This window comes from Octodon degus, unplaced genomic scaffold (genome assembly GCF_000260255.1).
Source record: "Octodon degus isolate 3935 unplaced genomic scaffold, OctDeg1.0 scaffold00049, whole genome shotgun sequence".
Classification (NCBI taxonomy): Eukaryota; Metazoa; Chordata; class Mammalia; order Rodentia; family Octodontidae; genus Octodon; species Octodon degus.
This window is the reverse complement of record NW_004524625.1, coordinates 2,615,607-2,638,131: the sequence shown is the minus strand read 5'-3', so window position 1 is coordinate 2,638,131 and position 22,525 is coordinate 2,615,607. Positions and strand designations below refer to the sequence as shown.

Genomic DNA, 22,525 nt, shown 5'->3' with positions numbered 1-22,525 from the left:
ATTAAAGATCTAAACATTAAAACAGAAACACTAAATCTCCTGGAAGAGAAAGTAGGAGGAACTCTTGAAGACATAGGGGTAGGCAAAGAGTTCATGAACAAAAGTCAAATTGCATAGGTAATACTGGAAAGAATTAACAACTGGGACCTGCTCTTATTGAGAAGTTTTTCCACGTCAAAAGAAATTACTAACAAAGTGAAAAGACAACCCACAAATTGGGAAAAAATCTTGATTGATAAGTACTCAGACAAAGGTCTGCTCTCTAATATTTATAAAGAGCTAAAAAAAATTAGGGCCCCAAAATTTAAAACCTCAATCCAGAAATGAGTATCTGAGATGAACACACACACACTTCTCAGAGGACAAAATTAAAGAAACAAATAAATATATGAAAAAATGCTCCACATCACTAGCCATCCATGAAATGCAATTTAAAACAACACTGAGATACTATCTCACCTCAGAAAGAATGGCTCTCATAAAGAAATCAACCAACAACAAATGTTGGAGAGGCTGTGGGGAAAAAGGAACCCTTCTCCACTGCTGGTGGAAATGTAGACTGGTGCAACCATTATGGAAATCAGTGTAGAGATTCCTTAAAAAACTAGTACTGGAAATCCCATTCAAGCTAGCTATCCCTCTACTGGGAATTTTCCCAGAGGAACTGAAAACGTCATATCATAGTGATATATGCATATCTATGTTTATAGCAGCACAATTTGTCATAGCCAAATCTCAGAAACAACCAAGGTGCCCATCACCTGAGGAATGGATGAAAAAGATGTGGCCTTTTTATACAGTGGAGTATTACTCAGCTATAAAGAATGATAAACTCAAAGCTTTTATATTTAAGTGGATGCCACTTGAAGATATACTCATAAGTGAAATAAACCAGACCCACATGTGTAAATATTGTATAGTCTCCCTAATATAAGAACTCAAAAGAAGAAATAAAAATAGCTATATAGTTATAGCTCAATTAAAAGGAAAGAGAACTTGAGAATTAGACAATGAAGAGAGGGCAAGGAGAAAAGCTAGAAAAAATGACAGGGGCAAAACCATACATTTATGTGCATAAATGGGTAAAGGAATGATCCTGAAAATCTTCAGCATGTTTTTGAAACTAGCAGCTAATTGGTAGGATCCTCACCCTGACTAACTATATATGCTGATACCTGCAAACTAAGCAACTGTACTGAAGATAGCAATGTGTAATGGTAGGGTCATGCTTGGAATGTCTGTCATTCTGGCCTTCTAAATCCTTACTTTTTGTCGTGACATACCAATTACTGCCATACTATCTCTCAAGTAAATGTTTGTTTAAAAAAGGTGGGGTAATAAAGGAAAACAAGAGACAAGAAAAAAATGTCACAGGACTGTCCTGCTACAATGCTCTATATGGTTAGATTTCTTAATTTCTGTGTAAAAGTATGTAACTGTTAATTCCTATTTTTAATATTATTTATTTTTTAAATTTTTTTCTTCATATTCTATAGGGACTTAAAGTTTAACACATCAATACTTAATGAAAAATATCTGTTCCATGTTATGCCTAAGATGTTTGATATGCAGACAGATAATGAGATTAAGCTCAACAGCCTATGTTGTAGGGTAATAACAATAAGCTTCTTTTCTGGAGGGTTAATAACCTTAGTTTGCAGACCAAAAATTAGAGAAAAATGAGGGCAGCAAGGACAGCTAACATTTTGGTCCTAGCCTTTCAAGTTCAGTGAAAACTCAGGACTTAGGAGAACCTGTACTGTAACATCCTGTAACTCAGTTGTGTCCCAAATTTTCTGATCAAGGAGATTATGGGGCCACAGAGTAAAGTGATCGATGATGTAGAGTGTGCCTAAGGAGAGTCACATGGAGAGAAAACATTCTCTCAGGGTTTCACAGAGAGCAAATTGGTCAAGCATTGCCTGTGACTCATCATATGGCTGACACTGACAAATGATATACAAACTGAGGTACAGGGTTTAAGGGTAAATCTTGAGGGGATTTGACTGACCTTATTAGGTACAGAAGTTACATTACTTGTTATAGAAGTCTTGCTTTATCTTGGTCTTAACCACTCAGCAGAAAAGTATAAAAATGAAGTATAAAAAGTAAAGCCATATTAATACGCTGAACTGTAAAAGGCTCAAGTCAGCACTTTTTTTTCTTTTTTGGTGGAACTGGGGTTTGAACTCAAGCCCTTGCACTTGCCAGGCAAGAATTTGTTCCCCTGAGCCATCTCCCTGGCCAAGTCAACAACTTCTGTCATTGCCAGTCTTACAGAAAACCTACTACTATTACGGACTATATTGAAATATTTTGCTGAATTCAGGCACCTGCAATATTTAAATGACAATGGAATACCCTTCTCAGACAAAACTAAACCAAAAGGGGGGATACAAATGAACAGCTATTTTGTATCTGTATGTTCAAAGTAGTTACGATAGGTACACAACTGCATTTTCTTGGATCATTGAATAAAGAGATTTGTTCTAATAGTGTTTGAGGACAGGATATCATGTCTGCATCTTGTACAGTAAATAACCACGAAGAGAACAATATGCAATGTATTAATTATTGAAACTGTGCTAGTATTCAGTTTTGAAACTGTCTCATTGCTATTTGTTTCTCAATAAAACCGACAGTAATTTTTGACCCTTCAGTATTTTTGTTTAGCTATTGATTAGATATATTTCTGTTGTATTTATAAGCATCTTCACCTATTAGTACTTCATTTTCAGTTAGTCAAGCAAAATAGATGTGCATGTTGAACTTCTTGTATTGTATTTTTACTATGTGATGAGCTATTTAAAATGATTTCATTTTAAATGAAAATGATTTTTAGTTTAAAATTTAAATTTAATTTTTAATATAAAATTTCATTTTAGATCAATTTAAGTGATTTCATTTTACTTACTAAGTCAGTGTTGATGATTCACATTTGTTGCACAGTTAATGAACAAATATTTGCAAGATAGAGCAGCAACCTGGTCATCTGTTCTTCTATTTCTTCCCCCATAGCTCATCTGCTTTCTTTCCTAATTGCATTTGCTTACATGATCCATGTTCTGTCTTTGATTAAAATTCATTAATCTGATATTAAGCTGATATTTCTAAGGCAAAATTCCATAGAATATATTGTGAGAAATGTTAACAATAACACTATATTAAATCTTTTATAATTTAAAAAGGTTTTTGCAATGTTCAGTGGGTGGAAAATAGTCCAAGTAGAGCTGGCTGAATGAACTCTAACTTGCTTTGACCAAATGGACATCAACCAATGTGGTATAAACTGAGATTTGAAAGTGTTTGGGCACTGGGTCTTGTGTTTTGAAACACAACACTTTCAAGTCTTGCCTGCTGGGATAAGGCCAGTAGCAACTGCCAGTCATGTAAGTGAGCCCGTGTTAGACTACATTGGTGCAGGAGATCCTAATGACTGTGGCCAAATGAATGACCCCATCATATGCACCACCCCGTTGATCCAGTTCAGCCCCCCATTTATAGCCAGCTCAAACTGCTGACTACAAACAGTCGGGAGCCAAGAAAATGGTGGTTGTTTTAAGCCACTTAGCTGTGGGGATATTTGCTGTACAACAAACATGATAAAATATTTTTCCTTAAAAAATATTCTACAGTTTTGCTTTTTAGATTTGGATTTATAATCCATCTTCAATCTAAGTTTGAATATGGTAGGAAACAGTTCTTACTGAGTATTTTCATGAGGTTATCTTATTGTTTTAGCATCATTTGTTAAATAATCCCTCTTTTTTCCCCATAATTTTATTGATAAACAAATAGCAATGAGACAGTTTCAAATCAAATTGGTAGGACAGTTTCAATAATTCACAATAATCCCTCTTTATTTATTTGAAATACCATCTTTATTCTATACCTAGTTCCGGCATATTTTTTGGGCTCTCTGGTGTTTTCCATTAGCCTATTTAGGTACCTGTGCACCAGTACCACTTATTATGATCTTATACAGTTTCAGCATCTAATAGGGAGCTTATTTTAGTTGCCTACACACTATGTTTTGGTTTCTTTACAAGATCTTCAGATAACTTTATGACCAGACTCTTTTCTAAATTCATATTTTCCCTGTGTATGATTACTCAGTTCTTTAGAATCAGGTAAACAGACACTGAAGGAATCTAGAAATGCTCACTAGGGCCGATGAAAATTCTGGACTGACAAAGTTCATGGCATAAACTTATTCATGTTAAAGTTAGCAAGTTCTACTGATACAGAAATTTCCCAAGGGTTAGGTAAAGGAGATGCTCAGACACCTGAGATCCTCAAGACAATAGGATTGGCAGAGGCTCTGAGTGATGCATCCAGATTAACCTGACTATTTTGATCCCTCCGTGGTTGCACTGCTGCTGCTACCACTGGGCCTGTTTCTAGCCAGTGTCCTTCTCTCCTTGTGGCTTGAGTATATGATTTTTTCAAGGAGTTGCTCCAGCTCTTTTAGATGTTTTTGTTTTTGTTTTGTTTTTTAATATAGACGGTACATTCCTGATGCAATCTCTGGTAAAGAGCTAAAAGGCCTAAGTTCGGATTTGCTTTACTCCCTCTTGAATGCTAGCGGCCTGCCTGCCTTGCCCTGGTCACTGGAGCATGAAACTCACCTTGATCTTCCACATGTCAGGTTGGATAAACTCTAAAGCAGTGATGTTGCCTGTATGCAGACCCTAATGCTGGTCTTTGGAGTCCACCTCATGTTGTCTAACCCAGTTTACCAGAAGCAGATACTGTTTTAATTCCCATCTGACTTCTATGACCATTTTCAAAGTTTTTCAGCATTCAGCTGAAAACAGAGATAATGAGACATCCATAAAATATCAATTTTTTTAAAAACTGATTTGAGACTTGAATCAAATTCTCTTGGATAGTTCATATTCCATCAGATGTACAGTTTCTATTTCTTCTTTGAATACTAGACAACGTGTAGGACTTGTGCTGATGTTTTGTGTATATTATCTGATTTAGTTCTCACAAATCTATAAGATTTTTGTTTCTTTACTTTATAGGTGAATCTTAGAGGGGAAAAAAGGCTTGTTCACTTTCATAGATGTAGTAAGATCTAGATTTGAGATTTGAACGTAGATTATATACATCATAATATTGCTACACTGACCTGGGATGCTTTATAATAGCTCTAACCTTGTATTTAATTTAATAAATTAACAAGGTCAGTGGAAAACCAAGTAGGATCTAAATAGTCTGTCTGCTCATGGTGATACTTATTTTCATAATAAAACCTCTCTGGGGCTGGGGAGGTAGCTCAATGGAATAGTGCTTGCCTGGCAAGCGCAGGGACCTGAGTTCAATCCCTGGTCTACAAAAAAAAAAAAAAAAAAAAAAAAAAAAAAAAAAACCCTCTCTGTAATCAACACTTCTGAAAACAACTCTGTAGAATATTGGTTAGGACTAAGGAATTACTTACATGTTTGTATAACTGATCCAAGAAGTAAGACATTATTCTAAATAAGAAGGAAGAAAAGACTTAGGTTCGAATGTAGTCTGATTTATTTCTTGTTCCATGACCTCTCAAAGATGTCTTATCATCTCTAGTTCTAATAACTGCTCCCCAATCATCTCTTCAAACTCAGAAGTGGAAACATCCTACCAGGCTCTTCCTACCCTGGAGGACTGCAGTCTTTTCTGGTAATTTTAGTCATGTATTTGTAAATAGTCTCTTTACTGCACTCATGTTAGATTATTCAATTTGAAAAGCCTCCCTTTCCTGTTGGGACCTTCACTGATAGAGTGAGGTGGCAGGTGATCATGTCTTGCTGAATAGTAGAAAAAATATATCTTCAATAGAAAAGAATGAGAAAAAAGAGTGATAAATGAAGAAGTTCAAGTTTGAAGTGTCATGAAAACACAGATTTTAGTCTCCAAAGACCTGGTTTCTGCAGCTCTTTCTTCCATTCCATGAGTTCCCTCATGGAGTTGTAAGATTACAGCATTATTTCTTATTACTGTTAACTATATACTCCATGTATTCAGGCAAGTAACATGAAGCCCATTAATATTTGAGTTGGATTTTCTGTTACTTGCCTTAAAGTATACAACAGTAATTCATGGCTAAGGAAACTGAAGTTCAGAGTGCAATGTGCTTCAGAATAAGTTGACCTATTAGTTTGGTGATGTCATCAAAGACCCAGTTTGCTATCCAGTGTCAGCTTCATTTTAAAATTAGTTTTCTATAGAGTTGTAAAAGGCAGCTGGTTCATTTACTCTCTTACATTTCATAGAATACAAATAGTTTCTCCCAGGGACTCTCTCAGAAAATTATTACCCAGAAATCCTGAGCAAAACTCTTCTTGCTTCTCATTGGCCCAGTTAGAGGCACATGCTTATCTTTAAGTAATAACTTGGGTCAGGAAATAAAATTGTACTGAGTACTGTAAACATGAGCCATAAACTCTGCTCATTAAATCAGTGGTGTTGTTACCACCTCTGAAAGTACTTGGGCTCAAGTTGGGAGGTAGGGGGGAGAGTGATAACAAACAACAATCAAGGGAGCTATTAAGACAAAAAAAGTATGGATATTGGGAAGAAAGTCACAATATCTTCTATATCTTCTCAGGTATATAAACCAATCATTTATTTCATATCTAAACCATTTTATATTAAGTTTCCTTCTAGTCTAGGAAAATCTTGATACTAAAGCCATGTAATTTTGGGCATGGACATAAGCTATTTCAGCCTTAGCTTGTCTTAGTTACTTTTCTTTTGTTCCTGAAACAAAATACCTGACAGTTAAAGGAAGAAAGGCTTATTTAGTTCACAGTTCCTCTAAGTTTCAGTCCATAATCAACTGGATCCATGGCAGGGTGGCACATGGCAGAGGGGCAACTGTTCATGATGGTGGAAATCAGCAAAAGCAACAAGAGAGGGAAGGACCAGCCTCATCCTGTGCCTTATATTGGGCAGACTACCCACCCTGGGGCTGGTGTAACACTCAACATTAATCCCAGCATTGGACCATGAATTAATCACAAACTCTAGATTCAGCCACCCCTGAAAAGTCCATCCTCCATGACTGAATGAGGTGCAGGTGGACATCTACACACAAGCCACAAAAGCTTTTGCATCTATATAATGAAGATTAATAATATCTGGCCACCTGACAAGATTTCTGGGAGTCTCCAGGGAGATGAGAAAACACTTTGTAACCTATTAAGAGGTACACAAGTATAAGTGTTTTTTCACTTTTATTTTATTTTGGTTAAGAATGCTACATGAAATCTACTTTATTTTTTAATTTTTTTTATTTATGTATTTGGTATAGGGTCTCACTACACAGCTCAAACTCGTGGTGATCCTCCTGTTTTCAGCCTCCCCAGTGCTGGGATTACAGGCCTGTGCCACCATGCCCAGACTCTCCCTGGCTCAACATGCCCCAGGGGTGGGACCAGGACAGCATGTGGGACCGGAGATCAAACCCTCGTCCCTGTGCTTGCCAAAGCAGGCACTTAGTCTGCTGCCCTCTTGCTGGCCCTGAAATCTACTTTATTAACAGATTTTTAAATGTACAGTACAGCATCTTTATCTACACACATAATTGCATTTTTCTCATCCCTGGAGATTATATTGTGCTCTTCAGGGAACAAATTAAATGCTGCCACCTGACTTAAACACTAGGTTGTAACAACCTCCCTAAGGTTTTGTCTTCCTTCCCTTTCTTCAGAGACTTCCCTCTGAACTTCTAGGAGTCAGATTTAAATTAAATTAGAGGTTTGATCCATTGCCTTGGCAAAGAACCAAAATGTATAGTCATTTTAGTTAGTCAATCTAACTGTGCTAAACAAAAATAAATCAATTAGTGTGAATTGTTACAGGAAAAGCAGACTTCTTTGCAACTGGAGAATAGTCAAATAATAAACATTTATTGTGCTATCTTTAAAGGCACTACACAAATTCCTAGCAATGTAAGGACTTTCATTATTTATCTGTGATAAGGAGAAAAGTATTGAAGGAAGTGATTGTAAGATTCAGAAATTTGGCCAAGTGGGTTTTAGAAGTAGGCTGTGGAGAGCTTATGACATTTTATAAATCTGGGTATTTCCCTTTCTAGTCTACTGAAAATGAATGCCCTACTTTGAGAAAATGGTTCCTATGTTCAGAGTTATAAAAATAACTTCCAGTAATCAGAATAACAGAGATATTTGCAAAGATGCTTCCTCCTTGCTGTTGTGCAAAGCTGTTAATTCTGCTGAACAATCTCAGAATCTAAAGCTATTGTCATTCTTCCTGGAAAAGCATTTTCCAAATATTTCCCCACTCCTTGCCCTGTCCCATACCAGAGAACATCAATGAGTAAAGGAAGGAAATGATCAGGCCTATGTATCTTGATTAAAAATGAACATACTCTTTAAGGTCCATAGCCGATGATAATTCATCTTGAATGCCCAAGGGCTTTTGATCTTCTAGTTTTTTCCCATAATGCCAAAGACACTCCAGGAATAAATAAATAGCTTCTCAACCCATACCTCCAGAACCAGCACAAAAACATGGATCTTGTGATTCTAACTCTAGTTTTCTTTCCCATCATTCCATAGCAGCTTCATGCTTATTGTCTATCTAAAACTCAATGGGAAATGTCTAGGAACTATGTTCTATTAAATTTATGATGATAGAACTATACAATAAATAAAATATATGTGCATATCACATGTACGTGTACCAAGGTGTTTGCTTTCTTTAGTATTTTTAATCTAGTTAGAAAGATAAGGAATAGTTGCAAAAGGATTTTTAAATTTTTCTTCCCTTTCTAAAAGTTAAATATATGTATGTGACATAATAATAAGTACATTGATCATGGGATATTGGTACACATGCATAGCACATCTTAATCCTTTTTACTTAACCTTCCCCTCCTCTCCTTCCCATCTTCCCCAATCCTCAGAGCTGTAAAAATTTCAATTGTTTATTTTTCTTCTATTTAAAAATTAGTGTTTGTTTGCAATACATAATAAATACATTCATCGGGGAAATGGTACATATACATATTGCATCTTGATCTGTTTTACTTCCTCTTCCCTTCACCTCTTCCAATCTCTCCACATCTTCAGACCCCAACTCCCATCTCTCCAAAGTCTATTTCTATGCTTCCTACTACATATCTTTTATTTTACTCCTAAGTTATACTTGGGTTTTATATAATAGAAAACATGTACTATTTAACCTTTATCTTTGATTCATTTTATTTAGTGCTGAAGTGGGAAAAGAACCAAACTGATGCTACGTTATACTGAGGCACCAATCTTATTTTTTTTCCATAATTTTATTGATAAACAAATAGCAATGAGACAGTTTCAAATCAAATTGGTAGGACAGTTTCAATAATTAACACATTGGGGCTGGTGAGATGGCTCAGTGGTCTAAAGCACCTACTTGGAACAAGCTTAGCAAAGCACAGGGACCGCGGTTCAATCCCCCAGCACAACATGCCAGCCAGCCCCGCCCCCTGGTGGGCTGAGCTGGCCACACACACACACACACTAAATAAATAAATAAATAAATGCTAAAAAAATAATTAACACATTGCTTACATTTTTCCTAGTGGTTAATTGCTGTACAAGATGCGGACATGATATCCTATTTACAAACACCATTAGAACAAATCACTCTATCCATTAAGAGAATTGAGGCACCAATCTTAGAGCTTAAGTTTCTATTTCCTTGTTAGTTTCTTGTAAATGTTGTCAAAGTTCCCTAACCCAGTACCACCTCATGCTTTATCATAAGGCCTTTTGTTCTCTATGTAAAATGTCAAACACCTTTGTCCCTTTGTAACAAATGAAGCCCATGCTTTATAGTAGTATTTTTGTAGCTGTGCTAAATCATATCAGAAGAAAACAAATCATGCCTCCTAGACCCAGAACTATTACTGTGTAATTATTCCCACTCTGTGCCCTCCAGGGTAGGTGCTCAGTCATGTGCTAGGTGTCCACCACTGCCCTCCCAATAAACTTGCTAATCTCTGCGTCTGGCCTCTGCAAGTGTCTCAATTAAGTAAACATATTTCCCACAGCAGTACTATGGTCTCAAATACTTCATTTTCTTATGAATAGTTCAAATGTGTCCTTCTTTGTGAAGGAATAGTACTCTATTGTGTATATATGCCACATTTTCTTTATCCATTCATCTGTTGATAGGTAAATAGGTTGCTTCCAACACTTAGCTGTTATGAGTTGTGTTATTATAAACATGGGTATGCCTTATCACTGTAATATATCTTCAACTATTTTGAGAGATACCCAGAAGAGATGTAATTGGATCGTATTTTTAATTCTGTGAGCAGTCATCGTACTGATTTCCATAATGATTGCCGCTACGCATTACCACCATTGATGTTCATAGCTGAATGTGTAAGCAGGTGAGGCCCAGTGGAGGAGATGGGTCAATGTGGACAAGCCTTTGGAGGGTACACCTTTTGCTGGCACTCATCCTCTGCACTCTACCTCCCAGCTGTCAGGAAGTAAGCAGCTTTGTAGCACCAGGCCCTTCTACCATGATATCTCTGCCTCAGAGCCAGCCAACCATGGACTAAATCCTCTGAGGCCTTGAGCCAAATTCCTTCTTCTCCTTTAATTGGTGGCTGTTGTGTATTTTATCTCAGCAAAGGAAATGTTGATAAATATGTTCATTGTTGGCATAGGGATTATCTGTCTCGCTTCATTTTCTCTTGTTGCTTGGACAAAATACCCAACACCCAAAATTAAGGAAAGAAAGGTTTATTTAGCTCACAGGTAGGGCTCAGTCCATACTCAGCTGGCTATCAGGCAGAGCAGCAGATGGCAGAAGGCAGCTGTTTATGGTGGCAGAAGACAACAAAGAGGAAAGGGAGGAGCCTTGTCTGTGGTGGCTAGTAAGCCTCTCTCCCATCCGTATATTGTATGCAGATTACCCACCCCAGGGTAGTTGTAGCACTCACACCCATAATCCCAGCATTGGATCATGAACTAATCAAAAACTCTAGAAGCTACCCCAATGACTACATGAAACTTTGAGGGGACAACTAGACACAAACCATAACAGGAGTAGAAATGTTACTTCAAGTCAGGGCAAAGAGACATTTTCCCAATTGGAAGTAAAGGCAAGAGGAGTTCAATCCCTCTCAGATGGCAGAATTTGGAGATGGAGGCAGGAGCTGCTAATACCTATGTCTTCTGCTGTGAAATTGATGGTTGATGGTTGATAGATTGACACAAGTGTCTTTAGTTACTTTTTTCATTGCTGAGACACAATACTTGTTACCTGCAACTGTAGGGCAGAAAGGTTTATTTTGGTTCACAATTTGTGGAGGTTTCAGCCCATACATAATCCCCTGGTTCCAAGGAAGAACACCTGGTAGAAGGACATGGCAGAGGAGAAACACTTATATAGCATGACAGTGGGGGAGAGAGAGAGAGAGAGAGAGAGAGAGAGAGAGAGAGAGAGAGAGAGAGAATGAGTAGGGAAGGGGTAGAGCCAGGCTGTGATATCAGTGACCCACCTCTTCCAAACAGATCCAGCTTCCTAACAAATCACTATAAATCTGTTCAACTTCCAAAAGCCCCACCTGTAGTACTTAAGGCTTAGGGGTCATGACACCCAGAGAATAGAAGGAGTAATGGGGTGGTGGTGGTGAGAGAGTGGGAAGGAAAGCAGACCAAGAATAACAATCTATCTTGTAACATTATTTGTGTGTATTTATAGCTACAACTTTGCCCTTCTTTGTGTGAAGCAACAAATTTATCTTTTGACTTCTGGGGGTTTCTATCCCTAGAACCTTAGTAAGAATTGCTTAACTCAGAAATCCTTAGTTCTCTGCTAGGGGTGGCTGCCTACAGTTTCGCTTCTATGGAACAGCCCCTTACTTCTCTCTTACTTAAGTATTTTTGCAGTTTTCCAGGTGGTATTTTTGAATTGTTCCTTACTGACCCTTTGAGGTAGTCAGGGCAGGAATTTCTCATTTACATCAGAAATACTTGTTCAAGCAGGTGAGGGTGATCTCACTGTAACATCTGCCACCCCACTACTGATCGCCAGAGTCAAGTTGGCTGATCTGGTTGGCTAGGTGGGTGTTCCCTTTCTCCCTCACCTCTCCATGTGATCCCTTTTGAAGCTGTGCACTCAAAGAAGATGACCATCCTAGGTGGATGAGGGCTCTTTTCCTCATTCAAGTGTATACAAGTAGCCATGCTCCCCTGCTAGAACCTCCAAACAAGCTCTCAAGAATATTTGCCCAATGTCACATAATAGGAAGTACATGGTCTTGAATCCAGGACATGGCTAATAATCTTTCCACAGTGCCAAGCTTTCTATTCATTGGGCAGGAAGAAGCTTTGAGGTAGCTTGGAATATGTTGCTTATTCAGTCAACAATTACTATTAAACCTGTGCTAGGGCTACGTGCTATTTCAGGACTCAGGATACAGTGCTGAACAAACAGACTCTGCCCATCCAAAGATGATACTGTAATAGTCCTATAGACTAATGAGCATGCAGTTAGAATAAATTGTCATAGATTTCATGGTAGAAGGACTCGTAAGAAGATAGGAGTGGCACTAAACCTGATAAAAGAATTAGAAAGGGCCAGCGAGATAGCTCAGCAGACTAAATGCCTGGTTAGGAAAGCACAGGGACTGGGGTTTGAATCCCAGTACTGCATGCCACATAGGCTCTACCCCGGGGTGCACAGAGCCAGCAATGGAGCCCGGGCGTGGTTGCACATGCCTATAATCCCAGCACTGGGAAAGCTTAAAACAGGAGGATCGCTACAAGTCCGAGCTGTGTAGTGAGACACTGTACAAAAAAAAAAAAAAAAGAATTAGAGAAGGGTCCTCAGAAAGGTTACTGCCAATCCTTATATCACCTTTCTGTGAATAATTATAATTTTAAAAGTTCTCTTCAAAACTGTTCAGTAGCAACTGATAGAAAATTGTCTTTAAACAACCCACAAATTGGGAAAAAAATCTCTTCATCAACAGTCACTCAGAAAAAGGCCTTCTGTTTGATATTCAGACAGATAGTGAGGTTAAGCTCCATTGTCTATGTTACAGGGTAATAATATCATTAAGCTTCTTTGCTGGAGGGTTAACAACTTAAGTTTACAGACCAAAAACTTAGAGAAAAAGAAGGGCTACAAGGACAGCCAACATTTTGGCCCTAGCCCTTCAAGGTCAGTGAGGACTAAGGACATAAGAGAGCCTGTACTGTGACATCCTGTAACTCAGTGTTTTCCCAAATTTTCAGATCAAAGAGATTGTGGGGCCACAAAGTAAAGTGATCGATGATGTAGAGTGTGCCTAAAGAGAGTCACATGGAGAGAAAATATTCTCTCAGGCTTTCACAAAGAGCAAATTGGTCAAGCAATGGCCATGACTCATCCACATGGCTGACACTGACAAAAGATCTACACCCTGTGGTATAGGGTTTCAGGGTAAATCCTGAGGCGATTTGCCTGATCTTGTCAGATACAAAAGTTACATTTTTTTGTTATATAGGTCTTGCTTTATCTTAGTCTTAACCATCCAGCAGAAAAGTATATAAATGAGGTATAAAAAGTAAAACCACTGTAAAAGGCTCAAGTCAACAACTTCTGACATTGCCAGTCCTGCAGATGACCCACTATAATTATGGACTACTGGACCATATTGGATTACTTTGCTGAATTCATGTACCTACAATAATTGGATGGCAATGGAATACCCATCTCTGACAAAAGTAAACAAAAAAGGGGGATATAAATGAAGGACCATTTTGTAGCGAAAAAATGTATATATCTGTATATACAAAATAGGATAGATATACAGCTACTTTATCTTAGTTCAATGAGAAGAAAGATTTGTACTAATAGTGTTTATACAAGATATCATATCTGCATCTTGTACTATGAATAACCACTACAAATACAATAATATGCAATGTATTAATTATTATAACTGTCCTACTAACCTGTTTTGAAACTGTCTCAATGCTATTTCTTTCTAAATAAATTAATATAAAAAACAGAAAAAGGCCATCTAGAATATGTAAAGAACTAAAACAAATCAGACCCCCAAAATTCAAAGACCCAATCCAAAAATGGGCATCTGAGATGAATATATACTTCTCAAAGGAAGAAATACAAGTGGCAAATAAATACATGAAGAAATGTTCCACAACACTGGTCATTCGAGAAATGCAAATTAAAATGACACTTAGATACCATCTCACTCCAGAAAGAATGGCTATCATAAAAGAATCATGCTGGAGAGGCTGGGTGGGGGGAAAGGAGCCCTTCTCTACTGTTGGTGGGAGTGCAGAGTGGTATAGCCACTATGGAAATCAGTGTGAAGACTTTTCAAAAAGCTAAGATTAGAAGTCCTGTTCAACCCAGCTATTCCCTTTCTGGGTATTTTTCCAAAAGAACCAAAAACATCATATTACAGTGATATATGTGCACCCATGTTTATAGCAGCACAATTTATCATAGCTAAATCTTGGAAACAACCCAAATGACCATCACCTGAGGAAAGGATAAAAAAAGTGTGACATTTTTATACAATGGAGTACTAAGCTGTAAAGAAAGATAAACTTGAGGCTTTTAATATAAAATTATAAATCTGTTGTATCTGCTGTGATAGCAGAGAGTTAGCAGGTTGCCTAAGTGGATGCAACTAGAGGCTATACTCCTAAGTGAAACAAATCAGACCCAGGTGTGTGAAATCTTATTGACGCCCTAGTGTGTGAACCTGAAAGAATAGAATCTGAAAGGTACAACAGAAATGGTAAAACAGAAAGAAGCTGAACATAAGGAATGAACAATGGAGATGAAGGAAAGGAGAAAAGAGAAAAAAAGGAAGGGGGAAAATCATGTAAGCATATACACAGAATAGCTAAGATTATTGTACTACTAATTTATATGACTTTTTTGAAAACAGTAGTTAATGTTTAAGTTTTTTACTTTGACTATATGCTAATATCTGTAACCTAAGTAACTGCACTGAGGACAGCAATATGCAGTATAACAACTATGGTTGAATATCTTTCATCTTGTTCTTTTAAATATGTACTCTCTCTAATGTCATCTGTTATTATTATACTCTCTTTAAAATGAATTAAAAAATAAAAAGTAAAATGGACAAGGAAAAAAATTAAGGTATACTAAAAGGAAGAGTTAATGTTTAATTGTTTGATCAATCTTGCATGCCCCTATCTGGTAATCTGAGCAACAAATTTTTTTTTCAAGCCATGATCATTTAATTCAGGTCACAAGATCACAAAACTTGAGATGCATGCCTAACATATAACCTTCTTATATTATTTAACTGCAAATAAAATTTTTTTCAGGACATCAGTGCAACTAAGTTGGAATTATATAAACAAACTTCTAGGGCCTGTGAGATGGCTCAGTAGAATAAGTGCTTCCCTGGTAAGCACAAAGGCCTGAGTTCAACCCCCAGTTCTGCCAAAAATAAATAAATAAATAAATAAATTAATTAATTTCTAATGCCATTCTTAAAGTATTATAAGTACACTATATTGAGACTAAACTTAAACGTTACTTTTTTTTTAGGACTAATGATAAAAGATGAGGTAGAATAGCTTCAGCAGATTTCCTAGCCCTAGACCCCTAAATTAAGTTTACACCTTCTTTCTTTCTTTCTTTCTTTTTTTCTTTCTTTCTTTCTTTCTTTCTTTCTTTCTTTCTTTCTTTCTTTCTTTCTTTCTTTCTTTCTTTCCTTCTTTCTTTCTTTCTGCTGTACCAGGGATTAAACTCAGGACCCTACACTTGCCAGGCAAGCACTTATTCTACTGAGCTATCGCCTCGCCTCCCACCCCTGCACTGACCTTAAATACTGGTGGCCTTTTAGGAATGAGAGACCTGTGTTGCTGAGTACCTGCTCTTTAATGCAAAGACTTATGCTTACTTTTTCAAATGATTCAGTCTCACTAACACATAAGCCCTTAGCAGATCCCTAATCAAAGACCAACTTGTAAAACTGGGCCATTTTAATGTTTTTACATAAACAGTTTTCCTGATGAATGTAGTCATGAGAGTTTTTCAGCAGTATTCAAGTTATGGTTTTCCTGATTGGTCTGTAGTCTTCAATAAGTGTAAGAATTCATTGTATGAAACATTTGTCAAACTAGTAAGACTGCATTGATGCATCCATCATTTTCAGAAATGGTGAACATTGTTGGTTACCTGGACATATTTATCCCAAATAACCTTGCCTCCTTGTGTCACAAGGCCCAACTCACTCACGTTCACCTCAGTCACTGTTCCTTTGGTAATAACGCCCAAAGTTGTATACAGTGATGATGAAGGATTCTTTTTCACACCAAGTATTGGCAGGCAAAAGGTGGCTTTCAGTTCAGGATGTGTTACGTGGGCCTTCTTAAAATGTAAGCGCATTGGCCTAATGAATCTTTCATATTTAAGTGTTTTTCTTGTAAAGCCACTCCAACAAAGCAGACTTTAGTAACCATCCTCTTCCATGCCTTCTTTTTTCTCTTTCCAGTTCAATAACTTTTAACACTTCCATTTCTCCTTGGGCATGAACTTTGGGCAGAGGAACTTCCCATTTGCCCACCTTTTCTTTTCATTTTTGTTTAATCATGTTGGAAAGTACTTTTGCACGAGACCATCCTTCTCTGTCCAGCAGGTAGGCAGGTTCTGCTCCTTGTGGAGTCTTTTCATCATTCTTTTGTTTGGTGTTTCTCTTTTCATGCATCTTGATAATCTTCATTTGTATTTTCTCCACATGGCACTGTTTGTGGTAGAGCTTAGCCTTCAGGCCAATAGGTTTTTTTTTGTTTGTTTGTTTTGTTTTGTTTTTTTTCCTTCTTTGAATGTGCATGAGCCTCTTGACTTTCCTTCTTTCTCTTTTTCTCATGGCAATCCATAGCATTTCCGGTATAATTCACTATATTCATTCTGTGCCATGATGACAGCTGCAGAGCCACCGCAGGCAGCCTCAGGTATGCAAAGAGAAGTCTGAGCAACAAATTTGATGCTAATGGCATATAACAACAATTGTTAATTGTCTATTCTTCTTTTGGAATTCCATTTGTATTGTTTTATGCTGCTTTGTTTCTGTTTTTGTTCTTATTTGTTTTTGTTATTTTTTTCCTCTTTCAAATAAAAAAGAGAGAAGAAAAAAACAAATAAAAAAAAGAAAATTGTCTTTAAAAATTATAAATCTGTAGCATCTACTGTGACAGCACAGAGTTAGCAGGTGGCCTACCTATAGGCACCCAGGCCTGCTTCAGAACTGGGTCAGCTGCCACAAGTGCCATTATTTATTGAAACAGCACAGCCCTCCTGTGGCTACTCTGATGTCCACACTGACACCACAATCCTTTCTCCTTTGTCTTTAGTCAGGTCTCCTGTGAAGCCCAGAGCACTCTATCCCTACAGGTAATTTAATATCCATAGACCTTTTTATCTACCAGGGACTAGGTTAAGAGTTTGTGCTTCGGGGCCTCTATCCCTCAGTGATGCTTATTTCAAAAAGGAAAAAACCTGATCCTCTGGCAAGGCCTTGCCTGGACGGAAAGTGTCTTAAGGGCTGAAGATTGTATAGCCTCTTTGTGATTGGCTGCTAATTACGTCATTCCCTTGACTGCAGGCATTTGGTTTTTATTTGGTTTTGTTTTTTAATCTGTGGCATGTTCTTAGTTTGATGGAAGCAGTTTAAAAAAAAGGAGCATGTACTGTTGTTAAACTTAGAATTCTAAAATATTGGGCCTGGAAGGGGGAAGAAAAACCACAAATAAGTAGAAACACACACACACACACACACACACACACACACACACACACACACACAAATAAGTAGCAGATTTAAATAGGGAGTACAAAAGGATTGTTTTACAAGGGAAAATGAGGAAGGTTCAGTAAGGCACAAGCATAGTTTGCTTTAGTCACGTTTCAGTTTTATGTGTTGATAAAATGTATGTGAATCTCAGATATTTTAGAACCAGCTGACAGTTGGAGCTGTTTTCCTTCTCCAACCAATCGCATCCCTATATAAAGATAGAACAGAGTCATATTTCGATGCCCTGGGCGTCTTGTTCATAAAATTAGCTCTACTTTAAAAATGTTTCTGGTCCTCTCATTCCCAGGCTTTACTGCTTATCATAACATATGTTAAATTACATTGTTAGGTTCTTATGTTATGCTAAATATGTTATTCTGTGTTAGGATATCTTATTCATGGACTCACAGGAAATTCTCTTTAATATATTCCTCTTCTTTTCCATGCCTCTCTTCAGGTTCTTCCAAGATGATTTTAAGGAAGCTGTTAATATTCTAGACTGTTCAAAGGGAAGAACTTTATGAAGCCTGACTTACCTCTGCAGATTAGAGCCAAGGACTAAGGCACAGAGGGGCACCGAGTGGCAAAGGTCAGCCAGGCAGTATTAGATACCCAATATTCCTTCTACTACCGGCACTTTCTTTTTGTCCAGCTGATTAGATTAGGATGAATCTTGGCATGATCCTAAAGAGCCTGCTGTTTTACCTCTTCTTACTACAAATCCCTCTTTTCCAATTCCTTCCTCTTTCATTCTCTATTTTGAATTTTGAATCTCATCCAAGAGCTGTGACAGGTGTTGGGCCTGCCTCTCAATAAATTCTGAATCTTGGCTGTCAGGGTCCTGGGGGTGGAGCGTGCCCTTGCACCACCCAATTGGCTGCCAGATCAGTTTCAAGGTCCCTCTGGTAACCTCTAGGTCAGTTCTACTAAAAGGTTTCCACTTCCTTGGAGCATCCAGTGATAGGCATGGAAAGTCTTTAAAAGTCTGCTCTGAGCTCCTCAAGGGCAAGGGATATATTATTGCAAACTTGCTTTGAGCTCCCTAAGGATCATCTTTCTTACTAAGCTTCACAGTGTTAATATATAACAGAGGCTATTAAGACATGCCTTTTTTTTTTTTTTTTTTTTTTGTGGAACTGGGGATTGAACTCAAGCCCTTGAGCTTGCCAGGGAAGCACTTATTCCACTGAGCTATTTCTCCAGCCCCCAAGACATGACTATTGTTGACATAATGATCATAAAAACTCTCCTGGACAGGAGGAAAGTCAAGGACTAGGAGAGACTGGCCCAGAGCTCAGCAGGGACAGTCCATTCTGTACAGGGGTCAGGAAGGAGGTGGCCATGGCTGCCTCAGCCAGGAACCCTAAAACTGTCACACCTGCAAGAAGGAACATACACCTTGCAGCTGACTAAGACAGACACTGCAGGTCAGAGTAGCTCAGACAATATGTCGGTGACAGTGTATCCCAGGCCCTACCTGCCAGGAGGATACATGAACATTTGCTCACACTACCACTTCTGTGATGATGGCTGCTGCATTGACATCACCCTGACATGTGCTGAAGTGTGACAATGTCCTGATGGGTTGGATGAAGATTTCTGTCAAATTTGGGCCTTGACTGCAAGCTGGTGACTCACACAGTGGCCAGTGCTGCCCCGCCGGGCACCACAGGACTCCTTGCAGATGCTGGGGAGGACTTGCAGATGGAAAAGTCCCAGAAAACCACACCCCCCAGCTTGCTGGCTACCTTTCCAAGCACCGAGAAGAGGAACCACTCCGCCCTGGGGGGACCAGAGAGGCAAATCCCAGCTTGCTGGCTACCTTTCCAAGCACCGAGAAGAGGAACTACTCTGCCCTGGGGGGACCAGAGTCAAATCAGTCCTGCGATGCCAGACAGTAGTTCTTCAGGGAAGAGCAGATATGAGGAAAATTTTACTTTTGAGTCCTAGAGTCACTGAGGAAAAGGGGATACCCAGCTCCTGAAGCATGTGCAGTGCTGCCCCTGGCTTTGCGTTTGCCCATCACTGCTTTGCTGCTTCTCATGGTTCAAGTGTGAAAGTTGGCCTTGGGATAGTGGCACTTGTCCTTCTCTTTGGAGAAGCCAACACTGGCCACTAGCAGGACTGGGCCACTTGAGGCTGGCTTCGCCTCATTCTGTAGCCATTTTCCTTTCACCTCCAATGTTCTTCTGTGCCTTTCCCCTCCAAAACCTGTTTCTGACAGTGGACTTATCCTTTCAAGTGAGTTTACCCTTTCAATAAAATATCACCTATGCTAGGTGCATATAGATTGTAAACCCTTTCAACAGGGCAGTGATGCCTCAGGGGACAGGAATGTGGGTTCTTTCCAGTGCTTTTGATGTCATGGATCTTTGGAGAAAATAAAAAACAAATTTTGAGTTAGGAACAGCCCTAAGGTAGTTATAGAGTGAGATGGGAAGTAAGGAATATGGTGGGGCAAAAATTTTAACAGCAACTGAGTTGAGGGCAGAGTAAGGATAGTTAATACTGTTACAGTTAGTCAGTACCGCTTCATGGTCCAGAACAAGCAACTCATTTATGTAGTCATCAGATTTCAACGTTATTCTTTGTTAGTAAAAAGAAAAATGCTAATTCTACAGCAGAACATCAAGTGGGTTTCTGAACACTGCTTTTATAAAACTGGTACCATATTTAAATATCAGCAGATCCTTCATGCTAATGGAGTCAGTCAGATTTTTTTGTAATATTTTTTAATGCTATAAAATGTCTTAATAGCCAGCCACTAACATGTTGCTGGAATCTCAATACTGTGCTGAGGCAGGAGGATCCCAGGTTTGAGCCTTACCTAGGCAACTTAGTGAGATCCTGTCTCAAAATAAAAAGGGCGAGACTGAGCATGGTGGCACGAGGCTGTAATCCCAGCTCTTGGGAGGCTGTAAACAGGTGGATCACAATGAGTCCAATCTAGTAGTGAGACACTGAACACCCTGTAGATCCTTTCCTAAAAAATCCAAACAATAAAAAATAAGAAATAAGTAAAATAAAAAGGGCTGGGAATATAGTTCAGTGGGAAGACCCTGACTTCAATCCCTAGTATTCACTCCACAAAGTTTTAATGTACAATCATTTACTGCCAGGCTTATATATTTCCAGAGAAGAGCAATTTTGCACAAATTCATGCTTAGTGATATCTGACATCTAGCTTGCTTCTTCTCTCTTCTAAGTTTATAGGCATTTAAAAGGTAACTTGTTCCCATCATATCTTAAAGCCAGAATGAATACATTCTAGAAGTTATTCTAAGAGGACTGTGTAGTGTGGTGCTGTCTATCCTTACATGATGTTCCTATTTATATGCTCGCTTTTTACCTTAAAGAGCAAATTTTTTAAATACTTGAAAAACACTCTAGAGTGTCATTTATTTTTAGATTGAAACTGAAGTAGATGGCTAATTGGGTGGGGAATATATCAACATTGACAAGTGGAAGTTCTAGAAACCAAAGAAATTGAGTGTCTTTTTCCCGAGAAATTCTAGCATTTCATTTTTTAGAATTGAGCAATTATTTAAATTTCTCAATGGCAGTTTAAGCAAAATCAAGGGTATATGAATAAATATATGATGTTTGCACTCTATATGTGATATTGTGGAGTTTGTTTTTATGTAGAAAAATGTCACTTATAGCCATAACCAATAAAATAAAAATTGATAAGGAAAAAAAAAACTCCTGTTTGCCTGAAACCTTCCCAGATTAGCCCTTTTTTAAAGTTTTATTTCACCAAAGAGAAAGGTCTACTTCAGTGCCTTCTGTGATACATCTTATATATTCAATAAATGTTTATAATAAATATGCTCAATGGGCTTCATCTTGAGTTTCAATTATGCCTGCTTTCAGAATTCACAGTGTGTGTATGTGCAATGTGACAGCTATGGGAGGTATCCTGCTCAGATCCTGCAGAGGGGATACCCATGGAGGAGGGTATGTGTTGGATTCTAGCTGCAGCAAAATCTAATAATATCTGGGATATATATTGTCATGTTCATCCTAACCCTGATCCCTATAGTTGGGCATGGTGGTACTGTAATCCCAGTACTTGGGAAGCTGAGGCAGAAGGAACACCAGGAGTTTGAGGCCTGAGCCATAGTAGTGAGTCCCCAGCCCACGCTCTCTCCCTGCCACTGAATGAGAACTGCACCATTGAAAGCCAGGTTGTTCTTGCATGACACAGTACCCTTCAGTGGGCCATCTCTGGTCCATGTCAGCCTGGTTGAGACTGATGAGCGTCTGGTTGAGAGTATGAGACTTACCAAATCCATCCTTTCTTCCTTCCTTCCTTCCTTCCTTCCTTCCTTCCTTCCTTCCTTCCTTCCTTCCTTCCTTCCTTCCTCCCTCCCTCTTTTAAAACTCATGTCAGACCTGCATCACAATTGGAGTCTTTTCAGCCTACCCTGGCTATCTCATGTCCTTATCCTTCATAGGCCCTCAGTACACTTCATGCATTTTTTATTCCATTGTGGTGTCCACTTCCTAGATGGCCCAAATAGGCACTCCAACCTATCAGAAGGAAGTCCAGTTCCACAGGAGTCTGTTTTTATGAGGTTTTAGTTCTCTTCCAGGACAGAACTCATTCTAAAGAAAGTGAGGAGATGAGCAATAGGAGTCAAGTGACAGGATCTTAAAAATCAAAGAAAAATAAGTCCATATTCAACATGAGGTTTATTGTACAACTTTGTTTCTTTTTCT

The 22,525-nt window shown here is 38.4% G+C and overlaps 1 protein-coding gene and 1 pseudogene across 1 annotated transcript in view; one reads left to right on the top strand and one right to left on the bottom strand.

Moving 5' to 3' along the window:
• The window catches only part of LOC111817117, a 24,221-nt pseudogene extending 4,361 nt beyond the window's left edge, over nucleotides 1-19,860 (top strand).
• Pgm2l1 (phosphoglucomutase 2 like 1) overlaps nucleotides 1-22,525 on the bottom strand; it is a 152,843-nt gene that overhangs the window by 126,681 nt on the left and 3,637 nt on the right. The gene's annotated exons all lie outside the window — the stretch shown is intronic.